Source organism: Tasmannia lanceolata, unplaced genomic scaffold, assembly GCF_043159265.1.
Source record: "Tasmannia lanceolata isolate RefF3 unplaced genomic scaffold, GAP_Taslan_0.1 ptg000079l, whole genome shotgun sequence".
NCBI classification, from domain to species: domain Eukaryota; kingdom Viridiplantae; phylum Streptophyta; class Magnoliopsida; order Canellales; family Winteraceae; genus Tasmannia; species Tasmannia lanceolata.
Genome location: NW_027518756.1, coordinates 519,604 through 537,584, shown reverse-complemented (window position 1 = coordinate 537,584; position 17,981 = coordinate 519,604). Strand labels below are relative to the sequence as shown.

The window sequence follows — 17,981 nt, the reverse complement described above, 5'->3', positions numbered from 1 at the left end:
TGATTCAATATTTTGTTTGAACATCACACTATCTATCTATTCGATGGTGCTATATGTAGAACATAGGAGGAGATTGTTGGATATGTTCTAAGTAAAAGCCCAATAGATAGTGGACTAGGTGTAGTGGGCCCATATGGGCTGGAGCCCATTAGCCTTTTAAAACCCTTTAATATTTAACTTGATTAAATAGGGGCTGGGAGCAGCTGGCATTCCATTCCACACCAGACGGCTTGTTAGCAATGCTTCAAGCACAACCAGGTTTTCTTCTCTACCGTTCCAACAGTTCCAACAATCTTTACTTTTCAACTTAATTAAAGAAGCCTAAGACAAATCGAGCAGTGTTATTATCAGAAGATTGGCTGACAAAGCCAAAAAGAATAACAAGTGGAAGTAGCTTAAGTGTATGGATGACAACGTGAGTAAGATATTTAATGGATGCAAGCGGAATGTCTTTGTCAATGAATAAGACAAAATCTGCTGAGAAGTAAGCATGTGTGGCTGCTCTCACATGCTGAGAAACACCCCTAAGAAGCTGGACAAGTATATGTTGAACAGTGAGGACGAACCAGTAGATGTAGAGAAAGAGATGAGGAAGAAAGGTGTTCTAAATGAAATTAGCCCCAAGACGAAGAAGAGAAACAAAAAGGGCAGCACTCAATTGGTGGTGGCCTTCTCTTCCATCACTGCTGCCACCACTGCCCAAGAACAAAACGAGAGGCCCAAATTAAAGGCATCATCCAAGAGGAAGAACATAGATTATGTAAGGATTGTTTCCTACTACTTTCACCTTGAAACTGAAGACAAAAGAGAAGGTGAATTGCTGAAGAGGGTAAATAGAGAGGAGAAATCACATCAGATAGTTGTAAAGTTGAGAAAATCCTATCGTGCCCACGATCCTTGGAGGGTCTTGGTTATATGCATGCTTCTGAATCTGACAACCGGCAGACAAGTCCCTTCTATCTTCCTCTCACTTTCTCTGTCAATGTATGAATGAATGCACTGCATTGAGATAATTAGTTTTCCATTGATGGGCACTTTTTGATGGGGTATGAAAAACAGCAGCCAATTAGCTGTCGACACGTGGCCCCAGGATGGCCCACAACAAATCCAGTGTCGGCCCAGGGGTAGCCTTGTAATTACCTAAGAGTAGGTAAACTTAAACCCGTAAGAGGCCGACACCTGTCCTGGGGTAGGTAATCCAACCACCTCAGGTTTCCCACTATAGATGGCCTTTCAGGGCTCAGACCAAAGGGTAATAACTTCTCAACCACCACTCTTAAAACTCGCTCTGCACTCCTGCTCATACTGACTTGAGTGTCGAAGGGCCTGTCCAGAGCAACGACTCCGGGTTGGTCATTCTGACATCGTTTGCTCTTGTGCAGGGACTCAACTCCTTTGCTTCGGTTCCGCAGAACTCAGCTCCTTCACTTCGGCTCCTCGGGTCCTCCAGCTCAGCTCTTACGTCACTGCCGTATATGTTACCGATTTTAGGCCTAACAGATTGGCGCCATCCGTGGGACCGCGAACTAAAAGCTGTTCAAATCCCCTTATAAAATTGCAGGACGGAGGAGTGCCCGGGTACCAACCGCACGAACTACCAGAGCCATGCTACCTCGCAGAACCCGAAGCGAGCGAATCGCCTCACAGGTGGTGGCTACTTCTGCTACAGCAGAACAGAGCCCAGCTCGTTCAGAACACCTCAATCCCACGCCCACTCCGGATCAAGTTCAAGCTCTCTTTCAACAGATGACGGCCCTTGTCGGTCAATACCAACAACTAATCCAAGCGCCTCCCCAACATCCTCCAGAAGCTCCACGACCTATACAGGAAAGGTCGAATGCCCACAGGAGAGATTCAGTGCACCACGATGAAGACCGGACTCACCACTCAAGGCAAGTCCATCACTCTAGAACCGGCATGCCCATACGGAACCTCACCACCGCCGGAGGTCACGGTCCCGTTCCGCGCAAAAGCACCTGGCCCAAGAAGGCCGCGCGTCGCAAGAAAAATCTCGACCTCGTCGAAGGAGTCCGGAAAGTCATTCTGGCTCCGCCGCGAGCCCGTCGATTGAGAAAAACAAATCGTTGGACCGAGCAGACAGAAGAGCTGATCCGATGCTACAGAGGATAGAAGAAATAGACCACAGAATAGAAGAGCTGGCAAAGGATCAGAGTCGGCCTGCTGCGAGGGCATTCTCAAGTAAAATGCCGTTAACCGACAATGTTATGAACGCCCCGGCGCACAGGGGGTTTAAAATGCCAACCGTCTCGCAATATGACGGGACCACTGACCCTGTGGACCATTTGGAAATGTTTAGAAGGATGATGCTCCTCCACGGCACGTCCGATGGCTTCCTCTGCAGAGCATTCCCGACCACACTGACTGGTGCGGCCCGTGACTGGTACTCAAGGATCAAACCGAACTCCATCACCAACTTTGAAGACTTTGGGGACGATCTGGTCCGCCATTTCATGAGCAGCCGTAGGCCAAGGAAAACCACAGCATCCTTGATGGCCTTGCGACAGGAGGACAACGAACCTCTGAAGGTGTTCGTCACCCGCTTCAACAGGGAGGCACTCCAAGTGCCGAATTTGGATCCCTCAGCCGCCATGAACGCGCTCCTCGCAGGCGCTAGATCCAACGATTTTTGCCGGTCAGTGGCTCGCCAAAACCCACACTCACTAGCGGATCTGATGGCCGGAGCGGAGAAATATATAGCAGTGGACGAGACGCTAGCGGCCCTGGACTCCAATCGGAGGAGAACCTCTGAAGACAAGAACCCTACCAAGCAGCGTAGGGATGATAAGGCCCCTAGAAGAGAGAAGTCCCCCCAGAGGAGGGAAGAGAACTTTACTCCTCTCAACACCTCCCGGAGACACATACTGGCCGCAATTAGAGGAGAAGAGTTCGTAAGGTGGCCGACTAGAATGACCTCCAAGGGAAGTAAGAGAGATAATGAGCACATTTATGTGTGAATTGTAGGTAGGAAATGATTATCTTTTTACTTTTAGAGCAGTGCTATTTGATGTGTTTTCCTTGTTTTTGATATTTCAGGGTTATTTCAGATTTTTCAAGAAAAATGGAGCTAAAACAATGAAATTCCAAGGAAATAGCATCAATGGCCAAGATCATCCCTTTGAGAAATTATAACCCACTAAATGGACAGTTAGGTTCATCCCATAGAAATGATTTTTGCGTGCACCACACTGTGTGAGCACAAGTGGGATTGTCTATCCCCATTTATGTAGACCCAACTCATAGATGGTTCGGATCATCATTTAGGATATGACCCTCCTACATTGTGGTTTGATAAGTGAACTGTCAAGATCAATTTTGGGGATGAATTTGGAACAACCCACACAACGGATAGCTTGGATTACGCATAGAGGATTTACATCGAGGCCTAATCAAGTGAACGGTTTAGATATATCATGGTGTGGTCTAGATCATTTTAATTTTGGGTGCAACCAAAGTACACCATGGCCCATTGAAGTGGACGGTTTAGATCAACTTGTGGGAGTGGAAAAAGAGGCAACTTGACCAACCACTTTCTATGTTTGCATCACATGTGGACCCTACATGGTGGATAAATTACTTGGAGAGGGAGTCGGTTGATTAAAGGATCATCTTGGTATAAAGCAATTACTACTTTAGTGGTTATTGGAATTAGCAATTTGCATGCAAGTTGGGCATATATGACATCATGCAATTCCATTTTTTGTTAGAAGCTGTTGTTGGAAGAGGGAGGTGCCAATATCACTTTGAGTAGTGTTGGAATCACATACGAAAAAAGGGCTATTAAAGGCAGTCAGATTTTTTAGGCAAGTTTTTTTTTACACATCACATGGTTGGGTTGCCATTCTCTCTCTCTCTCTCTCTCCTTGCTATGTCGGTGGAGGATTTTTGGAAAACAACCAATTTACATGATGGCAATCAATTGGACGGTCGAGATCATTCAATCATGTGGGCCCACCTTGTGCTTGCCATGTGTTGTAGGATGATCTTAACCGTTCAATTTCTATCCACCTTGTTTCCTTCTAAAAATTCAACCCACTTTCTAATTTTGTATGACCCACTTGCAATTTGGAGGTGTACACCCATACATTCTGATCTAGCAGTTCACATTTTGGAGTAAAGGGAAGTCACGTTTTATAAAAAAAAATAGCAATGTTCTATGCATGTGGGACCCACTGGAATGCTTAAAAAACCATGCAACGTTTCTTCATAGAGAGCTGCCCATGTTTCTTGTTTCTAAAATTTCTTTGCATATATATATATATATATATATATATAATAGGAAAGTGGAGCCCACCTTGATACTTGAAGCATGCACTTTCCAGTAGCTTTGTTTGAAACCAAAGCAACCATAGCGTTGTACACGGTGGAACCTATCACAACCAAGGAAGAAAGAAAGAGTTTCCAAATTGGCCATATATCTAATTTTCAAAGAAAAGAGGTTTCTTTAAATATTGAAGGGCTCTCTTTCCCTCTCCTGGCTATTTTTTTTCTCTGTACAACCTCTCCTCTCTCTACACTCTTTTTATGTTTTCTCACCACTAAGTTGGCCGTACCCTCTCTTTTTGCTATCATCTCTTTATTTTTCGTTTGTTCTTTTCTAATAATTTTCCACCTCTTCTTGTTCTTCTCAAATTTTTGCCCATTAATCCCCTCTTATTCTCTTGTTTTATTTTTCATTCTTTTTTTTCAAGGGGATCGATCCAACTGTTCAACATCAATCTAAGGCGATCAAGGCTTGAAGGAAGGCGAACAATGAGTCAACAAAAACTTGAGAAGAAGAGAAAACGACTAAGTTTACTTTACTTTTATTCGTTATTTTCAAGTTCAATTCCAAGTTATAATTCGATGTACTTTTGTTTTGAAGTTCAATATTAAAGAGAGTACTTGTGTTATTTTGCTTGTTTAAGTTCTTATATGACATCTCTTCTCTTTTCTATCTCCTTTATTTTTATTTTTCTTCACTTTTCCATGAACAACTAAATCCTAATTACTTAGGGTTTAGTTGAAACCATAGGGAAGGAGAAATATTTATAATTAAATCAATCTACTCAATTGAAAAAATGTGTAGAATTTTGTGTTTGAAAACTTCCAATCATTCATGCCATTGGCTTTACCCTTTCGTATGAATGATTGTTGATTAACAAATATAAAGTTCTATATAATTAATATAAATTGGAGAGTGGATTTGATTAATTACTTATAATGAATGGCATCCCTTTGATCTTATTCCTTATTGACTAGTTAATCGAATTTTCAACCCAATTCAAGAGTTGTTTTAATTAATCAATCTAATCCAAACTCATGGTGGATTCTAACCCTAAGTAATCTTTTATATTGAATTAAGGTTTTTACACTATTCCAAATTACTTTTTCAATTTTCCAATTTACTTAAGCCCTTAGAATTTAGTTTTCTAATTAAATTAGATAAGTAGTTAATAGAGATCATTAAAATTTGGTACACTTTGCCTAAATTAGGATTTTAAATAAAAAAGATCTTAGTTGAATTTGATTCTTAGATTGAATAGAATATACGTTTTTATATAGTGTTGGCTCCGAAGTCTAAATCCACGAAAATCCTGAGTCCATTACAGGCAACATTATATCATAGCTAGTATTCTAATCGGTACAAGAATAGGATTGACAACTAGATTTCTCTTCCCTGAGTTCGACCCGTATTTACGCGATCCGTGCACTTGCGGTTATTTAATTTCTCTAACAAGTTTTTGGCGCCGTTGCCGGGGAAAAGAATTGCATTAGAATCTTAATTATTCGAAGTGTTAGATTAGTAGTTATTTTTAGTTTAGTTATAATTTTGGTTTCTTGCCTATCCATCTATCTTACTTGGTTTTCTTGTGTCTATGAGTGCAGGTTGGGTGCGGAACTCGGTCAATCGACTAGAAAGAGCAAACCGGTTAGAGACGGCGGAATACATCGCACCAAATCCAAATCAAGTAGTCATGGCGGAAGAACAAGAGCCGCCCAAGAGTTTGCGCGATCGCTTCTATCCGGCCCGAACCGCGCAACCTTCTTGCATTAGATTGCCGATTGCACAGGGCAATAATTTTGAGCTAAAATCGCAATTTATCTCTTTGCTTCCTCATTTTCATGGCCTCCCTTCGGAGGATGCTTATTTATTTTTGCGTGAGTTTGAAGATGTATGTGCTTTGATTAAGTTGCAACAACTTACTGATGATGCGGTAAAGTTGCGGTTTATTACATTTTCACTCAAGGATGGAGCCAAAAAGTGGCTCTATGGCTTACCAACGAACTCCATCACCACTTGGGAGGAGTTCGCCGTCGCTTTCCTAAAAAAGTTTTTTCCATTACATAAAACTAATAAGCTTAGGAACGATATTTTACAATTCAAACAAAAGCCATTAGAGTCATTTTCTAAGTTTATGGAGAGGTTCAAAGACCTACTCCAAGAGTGTCCTCATCATGGAATTGATTTGTGGCACTTATGCCAAATTATTTATGAGGGCATAGATTACCAAACAAAGCAACTTCTTGAATCCATGTGTCCTAACGGTTTTACATCTTTCACGGATGAGGCCGCGGCATGGAACTTCTTACTTGATTTGGCGGAAAAAACAAGAGAGTGGGAATCCACTCAAGACGGTGAGAGAGCCACTTCAAGTAAGGGATTTCTAACAGAGGGTGCCGTGGCAAAAGAGGCTCATCTTGATAGCTTAATCAAAAGGCTAGAAGCAATAGTTGTTAAAGGACCTTCACAAGTCAATCAAATTGCACATAGTGTTTCCATGTGTAATTGGTGTCAAACCACGGACCATGTCATGGAAGAGTGTCCGACTCTTGCTAAATTTGGTAATTCTAATGAGAATGTGAGTGCTCTTTATGCTAATAATCCTTATTCTAGCACTTATAATCAGGGATGGAAAAATCATCCCAACTTTTCATGGAGTCAAAGTGGGCCATCTAATTTCCAAGGCCAAGGCCAATTCGGCCAACCTAGGCCCACCTTCCCTCCCACTTTTGTTCGGCCATCCCCTTCCCCTCCTACGTTTCAAAACCCCATGATTAATAATGTTTCAAATCAGCAACAGCCGGGTTTTCAAAAACAAGGAGAGTCGGCACGCATAGCTTCCTTAGAAAAAAAGCATAGAACTTCTCACTAGCACTTTCATGACAAGCCAACACAACATGGAGAAGCAAATCTCCCAACTTGCCATGACGTTGTATGAGAGGGAAAATGGGAAGATGCCAAGTCAACCCGTTCCTAATCCAAGGAACGTGAATATGAATATGAATCAACAGGTACCGCCAAATCAGTTGAACGCCATTCAACCAATTTTGCCGCCGCAAGAGCCCTCCAACGAATGTAATACCGTATATACTTTAAGGAGTGGTAGAGATTACCACAAGGAGGAGGTCAGATCTGAACCTTCTATAGATATACAAGATACATCCAAAGAGGTAAGAAAAGACTCCCCTCCAACAGGCTCGATTGCAGAACCCAAACAGGTAAGTGAAGAGCAGGTTGTTTCTCCACCTGAAAATGAGTATGTACATAAAACTCCTTTTCCAAGGAGACTTGCTAATAAGAAGAAGGTGGATGCCATGGATAAAATTTTAAATGTGTTTAAACAAGTGCAAATTAACATTCCTTTATTAGATGCAATTTCTCAGGTTCCTACTTATGCCAAAGTGTTGAAAGATTTGTGCACACAAAAGCACACAACTAATGTGCCCAAAAAAGCTTTCTTGGCCGCAAATATAAGTTCCATCTTGTCTCAACAAATGGTGGCTAAGTATAAGGATCCAGGATGTCCTACTATTTCTTGCACTATTGGTAACACAAATATTGAACATGCTCTTTTGGATTTGGGTGCAAGTGTTGTATTTAAGCAACTAGGATTAGGAAACCTCAAACCAACCACCATCACTCTTCAATTGGCGGATAGATCAATTTAAACACCCAAAGGAATGGTTGAGGATGTGTTAGTTAAAGTAGGTGATTTTTTATTTCCCGTAGATTTTGTTGTGTTAGATACCGAGCCTGTTGCTAATATCAAGGATCAAATTCCTATCATCCTTGGTAGGCCGTTCCTTGCCACTAGCAACGCTCTAATTAATTGTAGAAATGGATTAATGAAATTGTCTTTTGGAAACACATCGGTTGATTTTAATGTCTTTAGATTGGGTAAGCAACCAAATTTTCATGAAGAAATCAATATGTTGCATTCCTTTCCTGACGATATTATTTCTAATTTTGAAATTTATTTTGATGCAGGATTCCAAGAATGCTTGGACGAACTAGGAAATGATGGAGATGATTTTTTTTCCAAAGCTTTTGCCATCCAAAACGTGGAGCCTGTTGGACCACTCGCAACATCTCTTCCAAAGACATCAATCGAAGAAGCGCCACAGTTGGAGTTGAAGCCCTTGCCTTCTCATTTACGTTATGCATTTTTGGGTGATAATTGTACTTTGCCTGTAATAATTGCTGCGGACCTAACCTCCCCTCAAGAGGAGGAACTCATTAAATTGCTAAAAGATAACAAGGAAGCCATAGGTTGGACAATGGCCGACATCAAAGGAATTAGCCCTTCGATTGTGCAACATCACATCCATCTCGTTGAGGGTGCCAAACCTTCAAGGGAACATCAAAGAAGGGCTAATCCTGTGATGAAGGAAGCAATCCAAAAAAGAGATTTTAAAATGGTTAGATAATGAGATCATTTATCCCATCTCGGATAGCCAATGGGTGAGTCCCGTCCAAGTAGTGCCTAAGAAGTCGGGAGTTACCGTTATACAATCCGCCACCAATGAACTTATTCCTACTCGTATTCAAACAAGGTGGCGGGTTTGTATTGACTACCGAAAGCTTAATGCCGCTATTTGGAAGGATCACTTTCCTTTGCCTTTTATTGATCAAATGTTAGAAAGGTTAGCGGGTCATGAGTATTATTACTTTCTTGATGGATATTCTGGTTATAACCAAATTCCTATAGCTCCTGAAGATCAAGAGAAAACGACATTCACATGCCCCTTCGGAACGTTTGCTTATAGACGCATGCCTTTTGGGTTATGGAATGCACCGGCAACTTTTCAAAGATGCATGATGAGTATCTTTTCTGACATGGTGGAGACCTTCTTAGAGGTTTTTATGGATGATTTTTCTATTCATGGCTCCGCCTATGCCGAATATTTACATCACTTAAAATTGGTCTTAGAAAGGAGTAGAGAAAAGAACCTTGTCCTCAATTGGAAAAAGTGTCATTTTATGGTAAAAGAGGGCATAGTTTTAGGTCATGTGATTTCTAAAGAAGGAATTAAGGTTGATAAAGCCAAGGTGGACCTCATTGTCCATCTTCCACCAACCAAAAGTGTGAAGGATATTCGATCATTTTTGGGCCATGCGGGCTTTTACCGGCGTTTTATAAAAGATTTTTCTAAAAATGCTAGGCCTCTAACCAACTTGTTAGCAAAAGATCAAAAATTTGAGTTTTCCAAAGAATGCTTCGATTCTTTTGAGTGTTTGAAAAATGAGCTAACTAGGGCTCCCATCATTCAAGCACCTAATTGGACCGAACCGTTTGAAATTATGTGTGATGCTTCCGACTTTGCAATAGGAGCCGTGTTAGATCAAAGATTCAATAAATTACCACATGTAATCTATTACGCAAGTAGAACTCTCAATGATGCACAACTCAACTACACCACTACGGAAAAAGAATTCTTAGCGGTTGTGTTTGCATTAGAGAAGTTTCGGTCCTACTTGATTGGATCGCATGTGATAATTTATACCGACCATTCGGCAATCAAGTATCTTGTTGGAAAGAAGGATGCTAAAGCTCGTCTCATTAGGTGGGTTTTACTTCTTCAAGAGTTTGATTTGGAGATTAGAGATAAAAATGGTACGGAAAACTTGGTTGCCGATCACTTATCTAGACTTCCTAATGCAAAGAATGACGAAGGTCCAATTAATGAAAACTTCCCTGATGAGCAATTGTTTGCTATTTCTAGTGAGCCATGGTATGCGGATATTGTGAATTACTTGGTTACAGGTACTACACCGGATCATTGGTCCAACCAAGACAAATACCGATTTCACTCACAGGTAAAGTATTTCTTTTGGGATTACCCCTATTTGTTCAAAACTTGTTCGAATCAGATTGTCCGACGATGTGTGCCCGATCATAAGTACCAATCGATTTTATCTTTTTGCCATGATCAAGCCTGTGGTGGCCACTTTAGTGCAAACAAAACCGCGCACAAAGTTTTACAATGTGGTTTCTATTGGCCAAGTCTTTTTAGGGATGCTTTTGATTTTTGTAAGGCATGTAGATCTTGCCAGTCGTTAGGAAGAGTTACAAAGCGAAATATGATGCCCCTCAACCCGATCTTAGTGGTAGAAATCTTCGATGTGTGGAGTATTGATTTTATGAGACAATTTCCCAACTCTTTTGGAAACTTGTATATTTTGTTAGGTGTAGATTATGTGTCAAAATGGATTGAAGCCATTGCTTGCAAATCCAATGACCACAAGGTGGTGGTCAAGTTTCTTCAAGAAAACATTTTTTTGCGCTTCGGTACACCTCGTGCCATCATTAGTGATAGAGGTAAACACTTTTGTAATAGACCGTTTGAAGCTCTTATGAAGAAATATGGTATTACTCATAAGTTAGCCACGCCTTATCATCCTCAAACGAGTGGCCAAGTGGAGGTTTCAAATAGGCAAATTAAGCAAATTTTGGAGAAGACTGTGAATCCAAACCGCAAAGATTGGTCCATTAGATTAGTGGATGCCTTGTGGGCTCATAGGACGGCATTCAAGACTGATCTTGGCCAGTCTCCTTACCGCCTTGTGTATGGCAAAGCTTGTCACCTCCCGGTTGAATTGGAACATAAAGCTTTTTGGGCTATTAAGAAACTAAACTTTGATTTGTCTTCTGCAGGTGTTCAAAGGCGATTACAACTTTCTGAGTTGGAAGAGTTGCGGAATGATGCCTACGAGAATGCAAAAATCTATAAAGAGAAGACAAAAGCTTTTCATGACAAACATATTTTGAGAAAATCGTTTCAAGAGGGTGAACAAGTGCTTCTCTACAATTCAAGATTGCATATCTTTCCAAGTAAGTTAAGATCCCGTTGGGATGGACCATATGTGGTTAATAAAGTTTTCTCCCATGGTGCGGTCGAGGTTCTAAATCCAAACAATGGTGAGATTTTTAAAGTTAATGGTCAAAGATTAAAGCCATTTATTGAGTTGTCAAAGCCGGATATGGAAGAGGTCATGGATCTCTATGAACCTTCCTATTCGAATCATGCCTAAACAAATACGGTACGTACCCTCCTTTCTATTTTTAGTCCTCATATTTTTCTTTCTATTTTTAATGCCTTGAGGACAATGCATAAATCAAGTATGGGGGGTAGCTTTTGGAAACTTTATTTTCTAATCTTTTCTATAGTTAAAGTTAGAAATTTTCTTTTCCTTTTGTTTTTGGTATTTTTCTCAAATTAGAAAGAACTTGGTATTCTTAAAAGGAAAGTTGTTTTCCTATTTTAAGAAAGAAAGTTAGTGGATATTTTAATTTTGGAATTTGAAATATTAGAAAGAATACTTTCCTTAGTTTTGTTTTTCTTTTGGAATCTTTCTTTTAAAAGGATTTGAATAAGAAATAGAAATAGAAACTTGCTTTTTATATGGTATAGTGAAAAAGGAAAGCAAGGTTAAAAAAAAAATTTATTTTTAGAAAGTTTACCTTTTGATTATAGTTCTGATTTGTAGCCTTTTTGACTTGAGCTATTAAGTCTGAAGGGTTTTTATGCCTAGTTCCTTAAAGCCAACTGGCTTGAGAGCAACTGACTGAAAACTCCATACATGGGTCAATTAGAAAGCTTAATAAATCAAAGCATTGCACATAATCAAAGGTAAAACTTGAACTCATATGCATCAATGTCTATGATATATGCAAATCAAAGATTAGTCGGACACTGCTTAGTAGCCTGGGTGTCTGGTGCATGCCCTGCATGTCATTCATGCCAAAAGCAGTAGAGCATTACAAAAAGTGAGTTCTATTCTTAGAAATTATGGAAAAATTGGAAAGTAAGGTGGACCATATAAATTTGTAAGTTTTCTACGAAGTTTCCGAATCAAATTCCTTTTACGGTACGATTACATTAGAAGCAAATTTAAGGGAGAAGAGTATAAAAAATTCAAAAGAAGTTTCCTTACTTAAAATATTTTTCTAATTTTTTCAACTTGGGATAGGATGCAAAGTTTAAGTATATGGGTATTCTTGTTCTTCTATTTTGAGTAATTTATCAAAGACAGATGATTAGAAATTTTTGGCTTTATTCTATAGTGAGATTTGGAAGAAAAGTTTGTTTTTAGAATTTTGTGTGTATATTCACTGCAAACACTCACGAGACACAACTCGTCCACTAGGGTAACCTTGGGATTTAAAGGCTTGTTGCACGTGCTAAGTGCAATCGTTATTCCTACGAAAGTGAGTTAGGATTTTATTTTGTTCCTATTTTTCTTTATTTTCTTCTTGTTTGCTTGAGGATAAGCAAAGCTCAAGTATGGGGGAATCTAATGAGCACATTTATGTGTTAATTGTAGGTAGGAATGATTATCTTCTTACTTTTAGAGCAGTGCTATTTGATGTGTTTTCCTTGTTTTTGATGTTTCAGGATTATTTCGGATTTTTCAAGAAAAATGGAGCTAAAACAATGAAATTCCAAGGAAATAGCATCAATGGCCAAGATCATCCCTTTAAGAAATTATAACCCACTAAATGGACAGTTAGGTTCATCCCATAGAAATGATTTTTGCGCGCACCACACTGTGTGAGCACAAGTGGGATTGTCTGTCCCCATTTATGTAGACCCACCTCATAGATGGTTCGGATCATCATTTAGGATATGACCCTCCTACATTGTGGTTTGATAAGTGAACTGTCAAGATCAATTTTGGGGATGAATTTGGAACAGCCCACACAACGGACAGCTTGGATTACGCATAGAGGATTTACATCGAGGCCTAATCAAGTGAACGGTTTAGATCTATCATTGTGTGGTCTAGATCATTTTAATTTTGGGCGCAACCAAAGTACACCATGGTCCATTTAAGTGGACGGTTTAGATCAACTTGTGGGAGTGGAAAAAGAGGCAACTTGACCAACCACTTTCTATGTTTGCATCACATGTGGACCCTACATGGTGGATAAATTACTTGGAGAGGGAGTCGGTTGATTAAAGGATCATCTTGGTATAAAGCAATTACTACTTTAGTGGTTATTGGAATTAGCAATTTTCATGCAAGTTGGGCATATATAACATCATGCAATTCCATTTTTTGTTAGAAGTTGTTGTTGGAAGAGGGAGGTGCCAATATCACTTTGAGTAGTGTTGGAATCACCTACGAAAAAAGGGCTATTAAAGGCAGTCAGATTTTTTGGGCAAGTTTTTTTTTTACACATCACATGGTTGGGTTGCCATTCTCTCTCTCTCTATCCTTGCTATTTCGGTGGAGGATTTTTGGAAAACGACTAATTTACATGATGGCAATCAATTGGACGATCGAGATCATTCAATCATGTGGGCCCACCTTGTGCTTGCCATGTGTTGTAGGATGATCTTAACCGTTCAATTTCTATCCACCTTGTTTCCTTCTAAAAATTCAACCCAATTTCTAATTTTGTATGACCCACTTGCAATTTGGAGGTGTACACCCATACATTCCGATCTAGCAGTTCACATTTTGGAGTAAAGGGCAGTCACATTTTATAAAAAAAATAGCAATGTTCTATGCATGTGGGACCCACTGGAATGCTTAAAAAACCATGCAACGTTTCTTCATAGAGAGCTGCCCATGTTTCTTGTTTCTAAAATTTCTTTGCATATATATATATATATATATATATATATATATATATATATATATAATAGGAAAGTGGAGCCCACCTTGATACTTGAAGCATGCACTTTCCAGTAGCTTTGTTTGAAACCAAAGCAACCATAGCGTTGTACACGGTGGGACCTATCACAACCAAGGAAGAAAGAAAGAGTTGCCAAATTGGCCATATATCTAATTTTCAAAGAAAAGAGGTTTCTTTAAATATTGAAGGGCTCTCTTTCCCTCTCCTGGCTATTTTTTTTTCTCTGTACACCCTCTCCTCTCTCTACACACTTTTTTGGTTTTCTCACCACTAAGTTGGCCGAACCCTCTCTTTTTGCTATCATCTCTTTATTTTTCGTTTGTTCTTTTCTAATAATTTTCCACCTCTTCTTGTTCTTCTCAAAATTTTGCCCATTAATCTCCTCTTATTCTCTTGTTTTATTTTTCATTCTTTTTTTCAAGGAGGTCGATCCAACCGTTCAACATCAATCTAAGGCGAACAAGGAGTCAACCAAAACTTGAGAAGAAGAGAAAAAGACTAAGTTTACTTTACTTTTGTTCTTTATTTTCAAGTTCAATTCCAAGTTATAATTCGATGTACTTTTGTTTTGAAGTTCAATATTAAAGAGAGTTCTTGTGTTATTTTGCTTGTTTAAGTTCTTATATGACATCTCTTCTCTTTTCTATCTCCTTTATTTTTATTTTTCTTCACTTTTCCATGAACAACTAAATCCTAATTACTTAGGGTTTAGTTGAAACCATGGGGAAGGAGAAATATTTATAATTAAATCAATCTACTCAATTGAAAAATTGTGTAGAATTTTGTGTTTGGAAAATTCCAATCATTCATGCCATTGGCTTTCCCCTTTCGTATGAATGATTGTTGATTAACAAATATAAAGTTCTATATAATTAATATAAATTGGAGAGTGGATTTGATTAATTACTTATAATGAATGACATCCCTTTGATCTTATTCCTTATTGACTAGTTAATCGAATTTTCAACCCAATTCAAGAGTTGTTTTAATTAATCAATCTAATCCAAACCCATGGTGGATTCTAACCCTAAGTTCTTTTATATTGAATTAAGGTTTTTACACTATTCCAAATTACTTTTGCAATTTTCCAATTTACTTAAGCCCTTAGAATTTAGTTTTCTAATTAAATTAGATAAGTAGTTAATAGAGATCATTAAAATTTGGTACACTTTGCCTAAATTGGGATTTTAAATCAAAAAGATCTTAGTTGAATTTGATTCTTAGATTGAATAGGATATATGCTTATATATAGTGTTGGCTCCGAGGTCTAAGTCCACGAAAATCCTGAGTCCATTCCAGGCAACATTATATCATAGCTAGTATTCTAATCGGTAGAAGAATAGGATTGACAACTAGATTTTTCTTCCCTGAGTTCGACCGTATTTACACGATCCGTGCACTTGCGGTTATTTAATTTCTCTAACAAGAGACAAATCGAAGTACTGTCGGTTCCACAAGGACCACGGTCACGACACAGACGAGTGTTGGCAGATTAAGGAAGAAATCGAGCTGCTGATTTGTCGGGGATACTTGAAAAAGTACGTCCGAGGTGACGGCCACAGAAGAGAGCGCCGAGAAAAGAGTCCCCAGGGCCAGAGCCCTCGACGGTCACAGCCGCCCCTGCCCGGAATCAATCTCCCCTGCCATCCAGTCCACGACAAGAGGCACGCCGATCCCAGCCAAAGGGGGTCATCAGCACGATTAGGGCGGACATGCCGCTGGGGGCACATCATCGGCTGCTCGAAAAGCATACGCACGCCGAGTCAACGCCGTGCACACATGCAGCATAAAGATGAAGATGGAGAATGAGATCTCCTTTTCAGATGCGGATCTCGAAAACTTGATACTGCCACACGACGACGCCCTGGTCCTGACTATGCCCGTCGCGAACTGGGAAGTGAAGAAAATCCTTGTCGACAACGGGAGTTCGGCAGATATCCTCTACTATCATGCTTTCCAGAAAATGATGATAGGTGACGATCGTTTGAGGCCGGCAAACTCCGATCTAATCGGTTTTTCAGGGGAGGTCGTGAAAGTGGAAGGATAGACTGAACTCCCAGTCATCGTCGGAGAGCCGCCCTGTCAAGCCTTCGCGATGGTCAACTTCCTGGTAGTGAGGGCCACTTCGGTCTACAACGCTATCTTGGGACGACCCGGCCAGAACCTAATCCGTGCAGTCGCTTCAGTGTATCACTAGAAAATGAAATTCATAACGCCAAACGGCGTGGGAGAAGTCTGGGGAGACCAACCACAGTCCAGGGAGTGCTATGCCATGGCACTCAAAGGCAAAAATGCGGTGGAATCGCTGCCGATTGAGCTACTCGATCTGAGGGACGAAGCCCAGGGGACCCGCGGGTTGGGAAATTGGCCTACGCCTTGATCATGGCAGCGAGAAAATTGAGGCCGTATTTTCAAGCCTACACGATAAAAGTCCTGACAGATCAGCCGCTCCGGCAGGTTCTCCATAGGCCGGACACCTCAGGACGACTCGTGAAATGGGCCGTGGGGCTGAGTGAATTCGATATCCAGTACATGCCTAGACCAGCGATAAAGGCTCAACTGCTGGCAGACTTCGTCGCTGAATGCACCATCCCCCAGTAGAGCACTGAATCTGAAATTGTCCAAACCCTGGCTGTGGAGAAAGAAACCACAACGGAGGAGCGAACAGAAGCTGGGACTGAACCAATAAGAGCAGAAATCGTCTCCGTACCGGCAGAGCAGGATCCATCGACCATCGAACCACTCTGGGAAGTGTACGTGGACGGATCTTCGAACAAGGGTGGCTGTGGAGCTGGTTTGGTTCTCACCGGGCCTGACAGCTTCACTTTAGATTACGCCCTAAGGTTCGGATTCCGCGCGTCCAACAATGAGGCAGAATATGAGGCCCTCCTCGCCGGAATGAACCTAGCAGTCCAGACCGGCACCCAAAGGCTGAAAGCGTACTGTGACTCTCAGCTGGTTGCAAACCAGATTCAAGGGGTCTATGAGGCCCGCGACGAACGTATGATCAAATACCTCTAGATGGTCCTCCAGTTAGCCAGCAAGCTCAAAGATTTTGAGGTCATCAGAATCCCTATAACAGAAAATGCAAAAGTGGATGTGCTGTCTAAACTGGCTGCATCCGGATACACCACCGGATACACCACCCTTGGGAGTATATGTATGGAGTTTCTACAGAAATCTAGTATCAATCCAGTATCGAAAATGAGGCCGCCGAAGTAATGCAGGTGGAGCACGAGTCCTGTTGGATGAACGAAATCATTGAATACCTACGTAGAGGGAAGCTTCCCGAAGCCAAGAAGGAGGCCCGCAAAGTGATACAGAGAGCAGCCCGGTTTTCCCTTGATGGTGAGAGCTTGTACAAAAGGTCGTACACCCTCCCATACCAACGCCGCATACGCCTTACAAGAGACGCACGAAGGAATTTGTAGGAAACACCTAGGGGCAAGGCCCTGGCAATCAAAGTGCTGCTGAGAGGCCTGTACTGGCCAACCTTAAGGCAAGACGCACTGGACCTGGTCAAGAAGTGCGAGAGATGCCAAAAGTTCTCTCCCACTATCCACCAACCTGCTGTTTCTATGGCACCGATCATCAGCCCACTCCCCTTCGCAGTATGGGGGATGGACATCTTCGGCCCCTTTCCACCAGCCTCCGGAAGGCGCACGTTTGTAGTAGTGGCCATTGACTATTTCACCAAGTGGGTGGAGGCCGAACCTCTAGCCCAGATCACAGAGCAAAACATGCAGAACTTCTTTTGGAAGTCGGTGGTTTGCAGGTTCGGGATCCCACGCGTCTTAATAACGGACAACGGTAGACAATTCGACTGCCGAAACTTTCAAAAGTTCTGCTCCGACTTGAAGATCGAACAGAGATTCACTTCAGTAGCGCACCCTCAAACGAATGGGCAGACCGAAGTAACGAACATAATCTTGCTTCAGGGGATTAAAAAGAGGATGGACGAAAAGGCTAGCCGATGGGTAGATGAACTTTATCATGTCCTATGGGCGTATCGCACCACCCCGCGCACACCAACGGGGGAGTCACCATTCAACTTGT

The 17,981-nt window shown here is 41.1% G+C and overlaps 1 non-coding gene and 1 pseudogene across 1 annotated transcript; one reads left to right on the top strand and one right to left on the bottom strand.

Annotated features, from left to right (window-relative positions):
* The first annotated feature begins 490 nt into the window (after positions 1-490).
* Positions 491-17,356, top strand: LOC143865432 (uncharacterized; annotated as a pseudogene).
* On the bottom strand, positions 6,357-6,463 carry LOC143865446 (small nucleolar RNA R71). Its single transcript, XR_013241848.1, has one exon. It is a non-coding gene; the product is annotated as a small nucleolar RNA R71 (small nucleolar RNA).
* Positions 17,357-17,981: the final 625 nt, after the last annotated feature.